This window comes from Glycine max, chromosome 9 (assembly GCF_000004515.6).
Source record: "Glycine max cultivar Williams 82 chromosome 9, Glycine_max_v4.0, whole genome shotgun sequence".
Lineage (NCBI taxonomy): Eukaryota > Viridiplantae > Streptophyta > Magnoliopsida > Fabales > Fabaceae > Glycine > Glycine max.
Genome location: NC_038245.2, coordinates 32,860,538 through 32,876,145, shown reverse-complemented (window position 1 = coordinate 32,876,145; position 15,608 = coordinate 32,860,538). Strand labels below are relative to the sequence as shown.

General features: G+C 34.9%; 1 long non-coding RNA gene and 1 pseudogene across 3 annotated transcripts; both read left to right on the top strand.

Annotated features, from left to right (window-relative positions):
• Window positions 1-878: 878 nt before the first annotated feature.
• On the top strand, window positions 879-15,343 carry LOC102661603 (uncharacterized). Of its 3 annotated transcripts, none has more exons than XR_005886275.1 (8): window positions 879-1,021; window positions 1,192-1,308; window positions 1,641-1,844; window positions 2,492-2,592; window positions 2,891-2,970; window positions 4,944-5,006; window positions 14,493-14,680; window positions 14,776-15,343. It is a non-coding gene; the product is annotated as an uncharacterized lncRNA (long non-coding RNA). The 3 variants fall into 3 exon arrangements; XR_005886276.1 differs by having other exon boundaries at window positions 14,066-14,680; XR_005886277.1 differs by having other exon boundaries at window positions 1,582-1,844.
• On the top strand, window positions 5,448-8,071 carry LOC100781269 (isoflavone 7-O-glucosyltransferase 1-like; annotated as a pseudogene).
• Window positions 15,344-15,608: the final 265 nt, after the last annotated feature.

The window sequence follows — 15,608 nt, the reverse complement described above, 5'->3', positions numbered from 1 at the left end:
ATTATAATGTGCTTTAAGCTTGAAAGAATATGGAACATTGGAACATTATTAATAATTATTACTTGATGAAGCTCTATTACGGAAAAACTTTGTGCTTGTGTACGAAATACTTGATGAAGTTATTGTGATTTTTTCTTTGGTGGTTGTAAACTAAGATGAGTAAAGAATACCCAAGGCCTCACTCGTGTACAACGTTGATGACCTCAATGGGGGCAATACAAGCCACAATCTTTGCACTCTGTATTGAGAAGGATTGGAGCCAATGGAAGTTGGGCTGGAATATTAGGCTTCTAACTTCAGCTTTTTCGGTATGCTAATTTCATAATTATATAACAATGGATGGTGAATTAGTATACCAATAATTAATTATTAATAAATTAAAATATTGTGGCAGGGAATTGTGGTCTCTGGATTAGTTTTAATTGTCACTGCTTGGTGTGTAAGGCTTAGAGGTCCATTGTATGCATTGGTTTTCAGCCCTTTGTCACTTGTTATAGTGGCTATTTTTGCTTCCATGATGTTGGATGAAAACCTATATGTAGGAAGGTATGCGCTAAGATCATTTCATATTTTTGTGCACCATTATTTAATTCAGATGACATTATAATTCTCTACAAATAGCTTGTACCTATAGCTTATCTCGAAATCATGTTCAGCTTACTATTTTATGATTTGGTTTTTTTAAACATTTTCAGTGTAATTGGAGGGGTGCTAATTGTGTGTGGCTTGTACATGGTGCTGTGGGGTAAAAGCAAAGAAATGAAAATGACCCCTCAGTTAGTGTCATCAGACAAAGAAAATTTTGAACCCAGTACTGTGGTTGTAGTCATTGCTACACTGGATTATGACAATAGTGACTATGACAACAATAACCACACATGAAGAAATACCAATATTGTTACAATGGTTCATGATGAATCTTCGTGAAGTGAACATCATTGACTGAATAAAGGGAAAGATCAACACAGCGTCGGGAATGTCTCCCGCATCCGCTACCTTCCTCTTCACTCGACTCTCCCGTGTAAGTTCATTCTCCTTTTTCACTTCCTCAAATTCAACGATAAGTAAAATAAACAAATGTTCGTGTTTGAATATCATTTGTGATTTGATGATTCTAAGCTCTGTTTCCATTGCTACATTGAACGAACGAATGGATGAATATTAAGGTTTTTGTGTTGTGTTCCCTTGTAGGCTCATGACCAAGAGATCTAGAGTGCATGATGTTGTGGAGGATATATATTAGAGTGTGCTTTGATAAATTTGCACAGCGTCCAAAAGAATCTGCACTTTTGGCAGTCCAGAGCTAAGGTTCTGTTTTTGCTTTAAATATCTGTATATATGAGTTTGTTTGGATAAACTTCTCTATATGCACTTACCGGAAAAGAAAGAAAATAGGAAGAAAAATTGAAATGAGCTTATGCGTTAGTTAAAAATAAGCTTCTTGGAGAAGCTAATATATGAGAAAAGTTATATAAATTAGCTTATGCAGAAGCTAATTTTTGCTCATGGAGAAACTTGTTTCGATTTTGCTTCTAATCTTCTTCTCTTATTGGTATTTATGGAAAAAAAATATCCAATCAGGTAGTTCACACTGTGTCTGTTCGGGAAGTAGTTATACTGCTTATTTGTTTATCACTCAGAGTACGGATTCCGAGAAGGCACGTTTCATGATATTTGAGAGGGGTCCAAGGGCTTTTATTGATGAAACAGTTAAGTTGTTGTGTGGACTCACTGTTCAAGGTTCGTCCACACAGAATCTGAGCCAATCTGCATCTGATTATATCGGCGAGAGAGTAGGATTTTTGAGTAGCTTAAGATATTCACTCGCCACATTGTTGGCTCAGGTATGCTGTGTTCAAGTTGGTTTTTTCCTTGTGTTTGAATCACGACTAGTCTTTCATGATTAGAATGAATATAATCTGCTTGTCTGTTGTTGTCAAGCTTACTCAATAGTTAATAATCCTTTGTATTGTATGATTCCATCACATTGATGTTATTAATCTTCATATTTGTAGAAGAGAAAATTTGGAATGACCAAATGATTATGAGGGTGTTCTGGAACCTGGTGTTCCGACGAAAAGAAAGGGTTGAGAATAATTGAAATCATAGTGTTATAATATTAATCATTACTGGTATCTTAGCTTGTGTAATGCACAAATAAGTGTTTATTTTTATATTATAAATATTTATAATAAATAAATAATTTTAATATATAAGTTATATTGTAAATGCCTATTGAAATTCTATTTTGATATTGTGATAAGAGTAAGTTTGCTATTATTTTTGCTTATGCTGTATAAATATGAATGCAATGATTTACTTTCATTTTGACCGAGTTAGTGTCTCTAATAAGTGTTTGAAATTCACTTTGTTTCTTGTCTATTTAATTATTTCAATTAATCATTGTGAGATGGAAATATAGAGACTGTCTTTTGTCAATAATTTATTATGTATACAACTTTTGATGCATCCAGGAATTTTTTGCTTTCAGGTTGTAGTTGGACCTGAGTTTGTTGTTCCTCCATATTCAAACGTATCTCTATTACAACAGCCAATTGAGGAAGACAGTGACGAGGTTGAGGTTCTTAATTGGTAAGAATTTTTTTGTCTTTTCATCAGTTCATTAATAAATATACATTTTAATAAAGTTGAGGTTCTAAATTGGTAAGAATAATAGTTGAATCTCGTAATTTATTTTCCATAAAAAGTTTAGGTCTTGGAGGAATACTAAACTCAATTATTGGGTTGTCCTTCATTCGATCAACTATTGTAATTGTAGCTTCTATATTTGGTTAAATTATTAAAAAAATTCTTTTGCTTTATGCTCTGTATTGATTAATAGAATAAATACATATGCTAAACCTTTCAATCACTTTTTTCATGTATACAGTCATAGGCAGCCAAGTGGATAAATCAGATGTAGAGATTGCTTCCAAAGTATTGGAGACACATTTTAGTCCTGCCTCAGAGGTTAGTTCCATAAGGCTTTTAGATATATGATTTTCAGTTTTTCACCATTATTTCAGCATGTCTTGTTCTTGGTATATCATGAAGATTAAGCTTATTATATTCATTTTTTTTAAATAAATTACTAAATTATTTAACAAGGACCACTTTGAAAAATAATTACCACTAAATTATTTTTATTTTGTTTTCAAAACATTATTGCATTTGCAACATTTTTAACGCTAAATTGCAAATTTTCATGGAAACGCGCCACTTCAATCTTCACTACTATATTACGGGCAAATTGACCTAACATGGTCACTTTTACAAACAATTTATCAAATAGGGTCTCTTCCTAAACTATTTACGGACGGGGTCTATTTTTACATGCATCCCGCCATTTATATTGGCGATAAAGCTAAGCCGTCACTTGCATTAGCGACATACCGGTTGACGTGGAGGGTGTTTCGCCAGCAGCATTGGTGAAACAGCTGCTGGTGTCAGAAAGAGCAGGCATGGTCTCGCTACCATGGCTGGCGAAATAGCAGCAAAGGAGGTCTCGCTAGCATGGTTGGGGATTCCACTTTTTTTTAATTTTTTTTCTTGTTCCGTGGAACAGTGAATACAACGAAAGGGGCTGGTTTGATATCGTATAATGCCAAAATGAAAAGTAATAATTTTTTAATCAGAGCAAGAAAGAATGACAAATGAAAGGACACAGTTTATTTCTAGGTGCTGCCAACAAAAGCACAACAGCTAAATATGATTTTTTAAATTATTATTAGTATATATATTATTATTAAAAATAATTTTTTATATAAGGATTCTAATTCATTTTATTAAATAATTTTCAGCTAAATATTTTTCAAACAATTTAATTATTTTCAGTTTATTAACTAATTATATATTTCATATTTGTTTAGTGAAAAAAATAGGAATTATTATAAATATTGAATTTAAAAAGATCATAAAATGCACCAATAATCTAACTAATTATAAAATATAAGTATAAAAAAGTGTAAGAATCTAAATATTTTTTTAGTTTAGTTATTGAAAAAGGACTATAAACTCAAAAAATTTAGACCATAATTTAAATTTAATTATAATTTAAATTTATGGTGTATAATAAATTTATTATTTTTTATGAAAATTACTTCAAAAATTATATTAATAATATGATTGAAGAATGTTTTAAAAGTATTTTATAATGTCATGTGATTAAACTCTTAGATATTTCATGATTTAATTAAGTTTAGGGTCGAATTGGTTATTTTCTAATGACATTTCTTGTAAAACTGATTTTTTAATAAAAATGATTTTTATATAAGGATTCTAATTCATTTTATTAAATAATTTTTTAATAATAATTTACATGTAATTACAATTAAAACGTGTAATTATTAATAAAAAAAATCTGTTTTTGTATTCTCCTGGCCATGTCTAAAGATAAGCTTCGTCCTTTCATTTGTCATTCTTTCGTTTTCTGATTAAAAAATTGTTAGCTTTTCATTTTGACATCACAAGATATCAAATCAGCCCCTTTCATTGCATTCACTGTTCCACGGAACAAGAAAAAAAAATAAAAAAAGTGGAATCGCCAGCCATGCTAGCGAGACCTCCTTTGTTGCTATTTCGCCAGCCATGGTAGCGAGACCATGCCTGCTCTTTCTGACACTAGCAGCTGTTTTGCCAATGCTGCTGGCGAAACACCCTCCACGTCAACTGGTATGTCGCTAATGCGAGTGACGACTTAGCTTTATCGCCAATACAAATGGTGGGATGCATGTAAAAATAAACCCGTTCGTAAATAGTTTAGGAAGAGACCCTATTTGATAAATTGTTTGTAAAAGTAACCTTGTTAGGTCAATTTGCCCTATATTGCGAGCTAGTTTTCAAACTTCTTTGACTACAGTCAACTTCTTTGATTGTTAGTTAGTTTTCAAACCTTGAAAGTGGCATAATTAATTTCTCAGTGGATGCATCTTTGTTCTGTCTAGGATCTTGCTAGGAGTCTTGGAGCTGCTATTATCTACAACCAAGATAAGCCATGGGATGACCATGTGAGTATTATTGCAATATTATTTTTATTATTATTTCTCTATATCTAAAGTTACAAATTTGAGGTGAATTGGTTCTTAAAAGATAAATATTTTAAATTTAGTCTAAAAAATGCAATAATTTGGTTATGTATAATTTAATGATAAATTAATCTATAAATAGCACAAGCAATCTTTAGAGTTATAATTAATATTTTTTTATTTAATTTTTTTTAGAAAATACATTCTAAGACGATTCTATAAGAAAATCGTCTTAGAATCCTCAATATATTTTTTTTAAAAAAATGAAATACATTCTAAGACGGTTCTCTAAAGAATCGTCTTAGAATCATAATTTTATTTTATTTTATTTTTTTTAAAAATAAATTCTAAGATAGTTCTAAGTGTCTTAGAATCGATGTAGAATCATCTTTTTATAGTAGTGCCTTAACCTCCATCCAAAGAACCAAATCCATCTCAAAATCTCATTCCTCTCCAAACATGAAAGACACCATTGTTCTATACCCTAATCTTGGTAGGGGACACCTAGTCTCCATGGTGGAGCTAGGAAAACTCATTCTAACCCAGTACCCTTCACTTTCCATCACTATACTCATCCTCACTCCTCCCATCACCCCTTCCACCACTACCATCGCATGCGACTCTAATGCTAGATACATCACCACTGTCACCGCCACCACCCCCGCCATCACGTTCCACCACGTCCCCTTCAACTTTAACACCCCCTCCCTCCCCCTTCACATCCTCTCCCTCGAATTCACCCGCCACAGCACGCAAAACATCACCGTTGCACTCCAAACCCTCGCCAAAGCCTCGAACCTCAAAGCCCTCGTCATGGACTTCATGAACTTCAATGACCCCAAAGCCCTCACCAAAAATCTCAACAACAACGTCCCCATTTACTTCTACTACACTTCTTGCGCCTCCACTCTCTCTACTCCTTCGTTGTAGAAGCAAAGCTTCAAGAATTATTTTGATGATGCCAAGGAATTTCAAAGGTCATTCAAGATGAATTTCAAGGATGAAGAAAGCAAGATGTCAAGCAAAAGCAAAGATCTCAGGATAAGAATTAAGATAGACTCTTAGAAAAGTTTTTGAAAAGCACAAATGATTGATCGAGTGAGTTTCTATCTTACCAAAATTTTACCAAGCATTTTACTCTCTGGTAATCGATTACCAGAAGGTAGTAATCAATTACCAATGCTTATAACATTCAAAAATATTTTGAGAAACCTTGTAATCGATTACACAAAACGTGTAATCGATTACCAGTGGCTCTGAACATTGGAAATTCAAATTTTAAATTAAGAGTCACAACTGTTCAAGAAAAATAACTGTGTAATCGATTACACCAACATTGTAACTGATTACTAGTGGCAAGTTTTCAGAAAATCTGTCAACAGTCACATCTTTTCATTGGATTTTTGAATGGCCATCAAAGGCCTATAAATAGGTGACTTGGGCACGAATTTTCTTCAGAGTTTTCCCTATTCAAAAAAAGGCATAATCCTCTCAAACCAAAATCTCTTATCATCCAACATTCCTTGGTCAAACACTTGTGTTATTCTATAAGGAATTGAGTGCTTCATTGTAAACATATATCTCTTTCAAGAAAGATCATCTTCTTTTTCCTCTCTTTCTAATCAAAGGGCTAAGAGATTGAGAGTCTCTTGTTGTAAAGCATCTGAACACAAAGGAAGGGTTGTCCTTGTGTGTTTCAGAAAGTGTAAAGGATTTGCGAGATAGTGGAACTCCCAAGAGGATTGCTTGGGAACTGGACGTAGGCAACGAACTTTTTCGAACTAGTATAAAACTATGTTTGCATTCTCTCTTCCCTCAAACTCTTTTATTTATTGTTGCTTATTATTTTTATTCAGTAAGTTTAATTTGAATTATTATTTAGAAATTCATTTTAAAATGAATCTTAGCACTTGGGTCAAAATCTGTATAGAAATTTTAATTGGGGAATAATTTGTAAAATCTTAATTCAACCCCTCCTTCTTAAGATTTCTGAGGTCACATGTCTAACATTCGTTTCCCAATCATTCACCAAATTGTTACTAAAGAAAAGGTGAAGGACCAACCGCTGCAGATTCAAATCCCTGGATTGCCCACAATCTCCACCAACGATTTTTGAAACAAGGCCAAAGACCCTTCGAGTCAAAGCTACCAGGCCCTGCTTCAGTTACCGGAAAACATGGAGGATGGTGTTGGGATTATCACAAACACCTTTGAAGGGATTGAAGAAAAACCTATCAGAACATTAAGCAAGGATGTGACGATACCACCCTTGTTTTGTGTCAGACCCATGATTTCTGCACCGTATGGAGAATAAGACAAAGGGTGTTTGAGTTGGTTAAACTCGCAACTGAGTTAGAGCGTCGTATTGCTCTGTTATGGAAGCATGGGAAGGTTCTCGAGGGCTCAGTTGAAGGAGATTGCTCTTGGGTTGGAGAAGAGCGAGCAAAGGTTCTTGTGGGTCGTGAGGACCGAGTTGGAAGGTTGTGATGACTTGGTGGAGGAAATGAGTCTGAACGAGTTGCTGCCATAAAGGTTTTTGGAAAGGACTAAAGAGAAGGAAGGGGCTGGTTGTGAGAGAATAGGCCCCACAGGTTCAGATACTGAGTCATGACTCGGTGGGTGGGTTCGTGACTCACTGCGGTTGGAACTTGGTGTTGGAGGCGATGTGTGAAGGGGTGCCAATGGTGGTGTGGCCTCTCTACACAGAGCAGAAGATGAATAGAGTGATTCTGGTGAAGGAAATAAAGGTGGCTTTGGCGGTGAATGAGAACAAAGAAGGGTTCGTGAGTGTGACAGAGTTGGTGAAGGGGTGCCAATGGTGGCGTGGCCTCTCTACGCAGAGTAGAAGATGAATATAGTGATTCTAGTGAAGGAAATAAAGGTGGCTTTGGCGGTGAACGAGAACAAAGAAGGGTTCGTGAGTGCGACAGAGTTGGGGGACTGAGTGATGCAATCCTACCCCCCCAAGGGCATTGGATAGAAGACTCCAAGAAAATTGGGCCAGAGATGCAAGAAAAGGCCCTAAGGTTCTCATGAGCCTTAGGGTAGATTTTGGACCCATGGGCTAAGTATGAGCCCACTTATCTTTGTATATATTAGAATAGGATTTCATTATTTTTGGACCTTGTATTTAGGGCTCCATAATGTAGGTAGGGTACCCTAAAAACGTAGGATTTTTCAGCCCTTGTATTTTAGGGCACCTTGATTAGTTTTTGTATTAGGGGTAGTTTTGTAATTTCACATGCACTAAGTGAATATTTGATGTGTGTGTTAGGAAATAAATTTAATTGAATTGGAAGAAGCCCAATCCAATTAAATTTTAGAGGGGGGTGAGCATTTGCTTGCTACACTCCATTGCCACATCATTTAGTCACACTTTGTGCATGTCCTTCACGCTTTACATGCCTCATGACACCTAAGCACACTTAGTGGAGAATCTTGGACTGGATCTTGGATTAGTGGGCTGAACCATAGCTAATTTTCTTTACTAGTCACACCTAGCTTATCTTGTTATTGCATAATAATTTCTTCTTGCTTATCACGCTTATCTTGAGTTCTTTTGGAACCCTAACTTTTACTTTTTCAAACCCCTAACAAGACAGAACCACAACTTAGGAACCAACATGAGTCATCATTCATCTAGTGTTAATGGCGAGGGTACTAGTCATAAGGACCCTCTATCTAGAATCTTAGATGAGTTGAGTTCCCTCAAGTTATGGAAAGAAAAACTAGAAAGAAAAGAAAAAGGAAAAGAGAGGGTAGAAATAAATTAAGATGAGAGAAAACAAATAAGAAAGGAAGAAAGAAGAAAAATAATGAAAGAAATGAAAAGAGAAAAACATGCCTCCTATAGTAGTCATGACTCTTGCAAGAGTTTAAGTGAAGAACTTAGCGACTATTATAGAGGGCGCCATAGTTCACATACTAAACATCATCCCCAAAGAAAAGAAAAGGATAGAAGGCCTCAAGAGGTTAACATTAGATTGGGAAATCAAGGTTTAACAACTTTTTGCTTGCCATCATATTAGCGAAGAGAGAAAAGTTCCATTGGCTACCCTTAGCTTTCAAGGGTATGTCCTCTATTGGTGGACTTCCCTTGTTAGAGAACGAAGGATTCATGGGGATCCTCCAGTAGAGTATTGGAATAATCTTAAGAGTGCCCTTAGGAAGAGACATATTACCTCCTACTATGAAAGGGGGCTTATGGACAAGCTCCAAAGGCTTAGAAAATGGAGTATGAGTGTTGAAGAATATAGACAGCAAATGGAACTACTCCTTTTAAGAGTTGGACTTAGGGAGGAGGAAAGAACAAGCATAGCTAGGTTCCTTAGTGGGCTTAATATGGAAGTGAGAGATAAGGTTGAACTCCTTCCATATAGGGACCTAGATGAGCTAGTCCAACTTTGTATAAGAGTGGAGCAACAACTTAAAAGAAAGTCTTCTTCAAAATCTTATGGCTTTCACTCTTATCCAAGGAAGGACCAAGCCCAAGGAATTTTGGGGGCTGCACCTTCAAAACCCAAGGAAGATAAGGGTAAGACCATAGAGAAATCCACCCCCAAGACTAGTTCCTAAGAAAGGACTAGCAACATTAAATGCTTCAAATGTCTTGGGAGAGGTCACATTGCCACTCAATGCCCCACAAAGAAAACCATGATTATGAGGGGTTAAGACATTTATAGTAGTCAAGAGGAGACTACTTCTTCCCCTTCCTCTAGTGGAAGTGAAGATGAAGTAAGGGGTGAAGAGTCTAGTGAAGAAGTCTACCTCTATGAAAAAGGTGACCTCCTAATGGTTAGAAGGCTCCTTGGAGGTCAATCTTGTGATCTATCTCAATCCCAAAAAGAGAACATCTTTCATACAAAATGCAAAAATTTTAGATAAAACTTGTTCTCTTATTGTGGATAATGGATCTTATTGCAATTGTTGTAGCACAAGATTAGTTTCCAAGTTGAAGCTCACTATCATTCCCCACCCAAAACCTTATAAACTTCAATGGCTCAATGAACAAGGGGAAATGATAGTTAACCAACAAATGAAAGTACCTTTCTCCATTAGGACATATAAGGACGAAGTTAATTGTGATATAGTTTCCATGGAGGCAGGGCATATTCTTTTAGGAAGGCCATGACAATTTGATAGGAAGATCATTTACAATGGCCTAACTAATAAGATTACCCTCACCCATCTTGGCACTAAATTTGTGTTGCATCCTCAAACACCTTCACAGGTGGCCAAAGATCAACTAACTATGAAAGATAAGAGGGATGAGAAAGAAAAACTAGAAAACCAAAAGAAAAAGAAGGATAGTAAGGCCTTGTCTTCAAAGGCCAAGGGGAAGGAAAAAGAGGAAAATGATTCCTCAAAGAAGATTGTTAAGAAGGAAAATAATTTTGCAACAAAATGTGATATCAAAAGAGCACTCCTTAAACAATCTTTCTACCTTCTCCTATCAAGGGAAACATCCCTTAGCACCGCCATACCTCTTGAGCTTGAGGTTATTCCTTAAGTAAAGGAGTTATTTGATGAGGGTTTGGTTCGTAAGAGCTTAAATCCTTGTGTCTTGTTGGTGCCCAAAATAGGTATTATAAGGCACCAAATCCCTATGATAGGTGGTATGCTGAATGTGTTGAGTGGTGCAACCCTCTTTTGTAAAATCACTCATGCACCCATCATCTTCATGATTTTTGTACATAGGGACTCATTAGGTAGGTTTATTTTTTGTTTCAATAAAAACCTAGGCGCTCATATCGGACACCTTAGGTTTGTCGTAATTTTTTGTAGGAATAATCGACATGAAAATAAAGAAAAGATATGTTTTATTCCATTACTTTCGTTAACTTTTTAAATAATGATCAAAGGCTTCGTATGGATCCTATGAGAATAAAGGTCATTCCTGAGTGGCCTACTCCACCAAGTATAAGGGAAATTTGAGGCTTCAATGACTTAACAAACTTTTACAAAAGGTTTGTCCCATATTTTTCTATACCTGTAGCACCACTCATTAAGTTGGTGAGGACCTATGTTCTCTCATGGGAAGATGGCTAGGAAAGGGGTTTTTAGTCCTTTTCCTACTCTAACATATCCAACATCACTAATATATATGTTTTTATTCTTTTTACATGTGTTGAGGAAAGAATCCCTGAGTTTCAAGAACATCTGGATTTGAGGTCAAATCCTTTTCAAGGGGGAGGGAATGATGCAATCCTATCCCCCAAAGGCATTGGATAGAAGACTCCAAGAAGATTGGGCCAGAGATGCAAGAGAAGGCCCTGGGATTCTCATGAGCCTTATGGTAGATTTCGGGCCCATGAGCTTAGTTTGAGCCCACTTATCTTTGTACATATTAGATTAGAATTTCATTATTTCTGGGCCTTGTATTTAGAGCTCCATAATATAGTTAGGGTACCTTAGAAATATATGATTTTTCAACCCTTGTTTTATTAGGGCACCTAGACTAGTTTTTGTATTAGGCGTAGTTTTGTAATTTCACATGCATTAAGTGAATATTTGATGTGTGTGTTAGAAAATAAATTTAATTGAATTGGGAGAAGTCCAATCCAATTAAATTTTAGAGGGGGAGGTGAGCATTTGCTTGTTACACCCCATTGTCACATCATATAGTCACACTTTGTACATGTCCTTCATACTTTACATGCCTCATGACACCTAAGCACACTTAGTGGAGAATCTTGGACTTGATCTTGGATTAGTGGGCTAAACCATAGCTAAAATTCACTAATCATAATTAGTAAAATTTTGGCTCCACAAATTCAAGTGAAATTTGAATAGAAATTCAAATTTCCCTTCAATTTTGTGTGACACTTAGGCTATAAATAGAGGCCACGTGTGTGCATTTTTTCAACTTTGATCATTTGAGAATTACACTTCAAAGTTCAGACCTCATTTGAGGCACAAAATTTCGTGCTCCTTCTTTCCCTCTCCCTCCATTCATCTTCTTCTTCCTTCATGCTCTTATCCATGACTTCTTATGGTGGTGAGCTTCTTCTTGACTCATCTTCTCCTTGAAGTGGTATCTTCAATCATCTTTCTTCCTTCTCCATTTCGCTACCATTCATCTTCAAGAAGCAAGAGACTCCATTGATGAAGAATATCCAAGGCATACAAGCTCCACATAGGAGCTACATCAATATATATATATATATATATATATATATATATTAAAAAGGTGAAAAAACAATACAACAACAATCGTCTTTTTCTTCATAATACATTTATTTTTAATAATAATTTTTTTCCTTGATAAGCTATGGTGGCGAGTCCTTTGATTTTAATTTATTTTCAGTTGTCTGTCCTCCCATCACAATCCCAATTTTGATAATCCCCCACTACTTCAAAAAGACATTCAACATCGATTTTTGAATCGATGTTGTATCTAGCAACATTGAAATTCAATATCAGCTTTTAAACCGATGTATATTTTAACATCGGTTATTTGAAAATCAATATTGTAATACATTTGAAGCTACACTTTTATTAAATTTTCACATTGGTTTTCATGAAAACCAATGTTAAATTGACAGTGTTAAAAGCATATTATCTAGTAAAGCCCATAAAAAATTGTGAATTTTAGCCATTTATAAATTAACTTTGATGTTTGCAGATTCACTAAGCCATAATAAGAAATCGATTCATGTACAAATATGTGAAATATGCAACAATGGTATATTGTGACTCAAAGGTTGTGTTCTATTGGATTGTAACTCAAAGGTTGCAATGGAGATTATTTCTAAGGGGTGTTTGTCCTCCATCCTTGTAGTTCGTTGGTGCATTTAGCTCAACAATTAGAGATTGGGTTGTGAGGATAAATCATTTGTATAGGGAGAGTAATAGTGTAGCTGACTCTTTGGCAGCTTTGACTTATTCCAAGGCCCTAGGGTTGTATGTTCTCTAGTCCCCTCCTCCTCCTATATGTTCCCTTCTTCTGCTTAGGGACTTGGTTGTTGGGCCTACGGTTTGTAGTGTTCAAGTTGTATAGTCTTTGGGGTTTTGCCCAACCCCATCAAATAAAAAAATTGGATTGAACTTGAATTACTTTGAGATAAAATAAGGCAATGATTAGTTTGTCTTGAATTCTTTATTCTAGGCCTGTTGCTCCTATTCTAAGACATAGAACATGCTATACCTCGGTGTTTGTCAGAACTAAAGGTGTGAGGGATATTCTTCCAGCACCATTCAATTTTCTTGTACACCTAGCCAAATAAGTGAAATAACAGTTTTGCACTTTACTTAAAAGGTAACATACACCATCCAAGTGCACTCATCTATTCCTTTCCTCCTTCTCCTCCGCGAAGCACTCGTCCTCTCATGGTGTGTTTTGAATCTATGGCTCCTCTATGTACGTGGTTTCTCCTCCGCTAGTCTCTTCTCCTTTGTCATCGTGATTAGCGTTGTGTTGTCAACTGTGAGTTTTTATTTTTTGAACTTCATTTACTCCATACGGATTAACAATCTATATGAAGCATGCAAAATAAAAATCCATATAATTTGTATGGAACACACGACTTGGCAATTCGTATGATTCATATGGATTGTCAATCTATATGTTTGTTAATTTTAAATATTTTATTTATTTAATAAATATTTTATTTATTATTTAGTTTATTTAAAAATCAATGTATAAATTTTGTTGTTATTTAATTATTTTATAAATAACTATTTAATATTTTTGTATATTTAAAGTAGTTATTTATAAATTAATTAAATAACAAAAATTCAAAATTTTTATAATGTATTTATTTTAAAATTTATTTAAACAAAAATAGGTAATATTGTATAAGAAACATGTTTTTTTATTAATATATTTTTATAAATATTATTACATTAATACTATTAAATATTTATATAAATAGTGATTTGAAGTATAAAAAATATAAAAATGGATTTCTTCATTCATTTATAAATGTTGATCATGTGACATCCAAAGTATGGGTATGAGAGGTAGTTATTTGTTTAATTAAAACTTATTTAAATAAGTATTTATCATTTTAATTTACATAAATAATTTTAATTATTGTCAGAAATGTACTGAGTTGAAATTTGCCTCTCATGAGAGGAAGGTGGAAAAAGTTGGAAGGCATGCACCTGAGATTGAAGACATAGTGGCTGCTATAGGATTAATTTATTTGATTACATATTCAATGGAGACAGATGACAAGGGACTTTTATATGCTTTTGCCGAGAGGTGGTACAAGGAAACTAGTAGTTTCCATTTATTTATAGGAGAACTAAGTATAACCCTCGATGATGTGGCATCATTATTACATCTACCCATTACAGGTGTCTTCCAAACTTATGATGCAATTGATGTGGATCAAGTTGTTGACTTGTTAGTTAAGTTGCTTAAAGTGCGTAGACAAGACACAAAAGATGAGACTTATCGTACCAAATGTGACACACGACAATGGACATGACTAGCTGCTAAAGCTTATTTGTTGCATCTTGTAGGTTGCACACTATTTGCTAACAAGAGTGTCACACATATCACTGTGGTATTCTTGGACTCATTTTGTGACCTTAATCAACCTGGAGGGTTTTCATGGGGAGCAATTGCACTTGTACATATGTATGAGAATCTAAATGTTGCGTCTAAGCATTCGACTAAACATCTTGTAGGATATATCACTTTCTTGCAGGTAATTATATTGTTTTTTTATCATTGTTATTTGTTTTAAATTTTATATGTTCTATATTGATTAGAATTCTTGTTGGTATTTTTTAATGTGTGCAGTCTTGGATCTACAAGCATTTTCCTACAATTGCAAATATGATTGCTGATGAGAATTACTATGAGAGGAAACCACATGCTTGTCATTGGAAGTGTGGGAAGACATTACTAGTGACCACCTATCGCAAGTGCTTGGATAGGTTGATGTCAGATGTTGTTTGTTGGATACCTTATGGTGATCATCATGGTTTCAGAGAATTTGAGCTTATTTCATCTATTGTTAGACACCTATCAGGGAGGGTATTACGACAACTTGGTTATGTTCAGTTCATTCCTCCACTCAATACTTCTACATCTTTATCGACAGAAGAGATTGATGATAAATGACTTCTGTTTTCTTAATACCTTGCACCGATTGGAGACTTTTGTACTTTTCCTTGTCAGTGTGTTGTAGGCTATCTGGAGTGGTTTTATATGACATCTCACCCATTTATGAGTCTGGCAGAGGTGGGGTAGCCTCCTAGACATCCACTGTTCATATAGCAACTATGTCATAACCACCTACACCTGCAACTGTTGATGCATACATGCCTCAACATGCAATGGTATAATATATTTACAATTTGACTAATATAATTGTTTCTTACATGCTTCCAATGTTTATTATTGATGTTGTTGTCAATGTCGTAGGTCGTTTGCCAAAAGATAGCATAAAGCTTGGAACACATGATAAATATGAGTTTGGTTTGATCATTGACTTTGTCATATCACCAATAATAATCTTATCATCCTCAGTTAGTCGACCAACATATGGATGTCCAGTAAATGACTTAGTCAACGCATGATAATGAGTCTCACATATTAAGTTGACCATCAATACTTCACCTCCCAAGATT